The sequence below is a fragment of the Pteropus medius genome, unplaced genomic scaffold (genome assembly GCF_902729225.1).
Source record: "Pteropus medius unplaced genomic scaffold, Ma_sr-lr_union100, whole genome shotgun sequence".
Lineage (NCBI taxonomy): Eukaryota > Metazoa > Chordata > Mammalia > Chiroptera > Pteropodidae > Pteropus > Pteropus medius.
In genome coordinates, this window is record NW_024349800.1 from 15,538,458 (window position 1) to 15,541,981 (window position 3,524).

Sequence of the window (3,524 nt, forward strand, 5' to 3'; positions counted from 1 at the left end):
CATACTCTTTAATGATAAGTCTGTTTTATTTATAGGTGAGTTGTGTTTTCTTTATCATTGAAAGAATAACTTGTATATAGTAGTTAGAGGGGCCACTGCTTCAATTTTCTCCACATCAGCTCCATTCTCCATGGAAGAAATTGATGGTTTATAGCTCTATTATCTAGAATATTGCCTGGTCTGTAGTAGATGCTCAAAATCTGTGGAATGAATAAATAAACCTAGCTTAAGACTTTGATTGGGCTATGTTTACTGATGAGTGAGGTCACTGTGTGATCAGAAGAATGACTCTAGATCTTCTCTTCAACTTTGTTGGTTCCAAGAGCTAAAGGTGTATGTATTGTTGAGACAGGCAAAACTTTTGGGGATAGAATAGTTGTTTAGATTTCTTCTCTTTCTTGATGCTTGCCTGAATTAGTTGCTCATCATTCTAAATTTATTTGTCATGTTGCTGGCCCAAGCCTTTAGATTCTGACTTAAGATAGAGTAAAGGTCCTGCTTTAGACTTTGGCCTGAGCTGTGGGCACTAAACCATCTTTATTAAGTACTTTGTATTAGGAGATTAGGTTATGACTCAGAGTATGAAAAAATGGTATATTTTCACATTGGGGTGTGTGTGCATGTGTTTCTACATGTCTAGGGAACCATAAAGAGAAGTAGGGATTTTCTGGAGACAAGACTCAAGTAGGCATTCTTGGGCATTGGTTGCAATAACATAAATCTCATTTTATTTCTAACAGTAATCATGCAAAAACACCTTGGCTTTAATATATTTGAATACTGACACATTTAGGATAAGAATAAATTGGATATCATTGTGAATCAGTTTGGAGGGTTATGTAGGGTATATGCGGATGTAAGCAAAAAATTATTTTAGAACCAGTTTTGTCTTAACGTGTTTTGGACACTATCCAAGTTTGACTGAAAAACAAAATGCTGAACTAAATTTGTGCTGAAATTGAACAGTTTGTATGTCAATTATCATGAAAATAATACTCAGCTCTTTTTTCTTTTTAATTCTTCCATTGATAGCTTAAAACTTCACAGTGTGGATCTCTTTCAAGTCATGGCTTTGAGTATGGTCTTGCAAACCCTTGTGGCTCTTTTCACAAGATTCGAGCACTGTGGAGTCTGTCTTGAACACAATTGTAACTCTCCTTTTTTTTGTTTGTGTGTGTGGGTTTTTTTTTTTTTTTTGCATCATCATGTGGAGAGAACAATCTTCTTAGAAGGATTGACTTTTTTTTTTTTTTTTTTTTTTTTTTACATTCTACCTTACTTTATAGCAGGAGTAGATTAAGAAAGATAAAAGCAGAAAGAACAGCAAGAGATTGGTCTACTTCAGCTCCCATGACTTTCCCTTCTGTTTTCCATTTCAGCTGCGCCCTCAAGTTTAGTAGAAGACGAGCTTGAAGCACGTCAGGCAAGGACAGAATGGCTTTCTGTCCTAAAGAGCTCAGAAATTAACTTGAGCACACAAGGAGGAGGACTAGGTTTTGAAGAGGAAACAATGCTATATTCTGAAGGAAATTGCATTTCCCTCTCCCTCTGTTTTCTTTGTGCCTTGAGGAAGAAGGGTGTGGGAGAGTAAAAACTGGAGAGATAATGTTTAATTGTGATCATTGAATTAAAAATTTTTGAAAATGTCTCACACTGAAAAAATTTTCTGACCTTATTTTCTCTGCTTTGGTAGGAATTCTCTTGCTTCCGTTTTACAATAATAATATTTCAGGTGCTTAGTTTGACCATGTCTCTGGTAACGTATTGAGAGTTTTGTTCTTCCAATAATCACCATAAAGAGATAAATTACACAGTTTTGCTCTCAGATGCTATTTCATTGTATTTTAATTTAATTTAATTTTATTTTTAGGTGACTCAAACTTTGGTTAACCTCACAGATTTCAAGGACCTTGTCATCTTACAATCCCTTATTCTTAAAATTTTTATGCCTACAGCACCTGGTCTTCCTAGGTGGTCTCCCATCCAAGTACTAATCAGACCCGACCCTGCTTAGCTTCCGAGATCAGACGGGATTGGGCTTGTTCAGGGTAGCATGGCTGCAGACTACTATTTTAGTATTATAAAAAAATCTGAAACCTGTGATGATTACCAAAGAGGGAACATAGGTATAATAATAAGAGTTCACTCATCTTAAAGTCCCTGATGCACAAGAATTTTTGACATAAGCATGTAGATGTTCTTTCCATGGGTGTGCATTTTAGATTATACAGAATAAACCTAACTATCTTATCATATAAGCTAAGTGGCATTTCCAAATTTATTTAATTCATTTAAAAAATGGACACATCTCATTTTACTCAATAATAAAATACCAAAATAGCATATTCACATGTGTATACATTTATTAAAGCCATATTACTTTGAGTTATTGGTTTAATTTCAGAAATATTTACTAGACGCCAATTATTTACCAGCCACTGTGCTAAACAGAGTACTCAGAAATTATGTAAGAGCCCAAGAAAACTGTCAAGCTTTGGGAGTCCTTAGAGTGAACGAACCTCTGTGAGAGGATTCAGTGACTTTCATCTAAGAGCCAAAGGAAGGCAGGTGGTTGTGCCATGCATATTAGGAGGCAGGTAAGATGGTTGTATTAACAAACCAGAGATGGCATTTTATGTTACTAAGTTAAATCTACAATTCCAAAGGAAATATTGCAAAGTATCTCATTTCATTTAATATAGTGATTTCATATATGATATTTATGAGCCCAATAATTTTCAAATCGAAAAACCTGTAAAAAACCCTTCCCTATCTTTATAAACTTTTCATATAATCTAATTTTTATTGAAAAAGAATAAAATTATTGTATTTTTAAATAAATAATAATCAAATAGCTCGATAAGATGTTAACAGACTGAAAGCTATCTTTTAACAACACTATACCACTAATGAATTTCTTTTGAAATAATAGAGATAACATTATTCATATGCATTAAAGTCGATATTGAATTTAAGTTGACTTATAACAGTAAGATCATTTTTACTTCATTTTCATTTGTTTCTCTAAACTCTGTTGCATAACTTCCAGATCATCTTAAAGTCATCAGTTCTATATATTAAAAAAAATAAAAGTCATGCATATTTCAATACCACTGCAGTTATATTAGATATTCTGACTTTGGTTGTTTACATTATTAAAAAAAAAAACACATCAATTTATGTGAATTGTCTCAGCCAAACTGAAGTCTGAAAGTATTAAAAACAAAACAAAGAAAACCCTGCTTATATTAAAGTTCAGCTTTCAAATTAATATATTCTGACTTCTTTTCATAAAAACAAAATAAATCTGGACGTATAAATCTGAGACCACCACAGATAAGTTATCTTCATGTTGGGTGACTAATGGGCATTTTATTAGCTCCATAAATATAAATTTACATAATAGATGCTAATGGTTTTAAGGAGGTTGTTAAGGCCTAACAGGTCAATGATCCGTGATTTTTAAATTCTTTAAACACATATTTGCATAATTTACCTTTCAAAAATTTCACAAATGCATATTT

At 32.9% G+C, this 3,524-nt stretch overlaps 1 pseudogene; it reads right to left on the reverse strand.

Moving 5' to 3' along the window:
• Window positions 1-1,946: 1,946 nt before the first annotated feature.
• On the reverse strand, window positions 1,947-2,065 carry LOC120622247 (uncharacterized; annotated as a pseudogene).
• Between the last annotated feature and the right edge of the window lie 1,459 nt (window positions 2,066-3,524).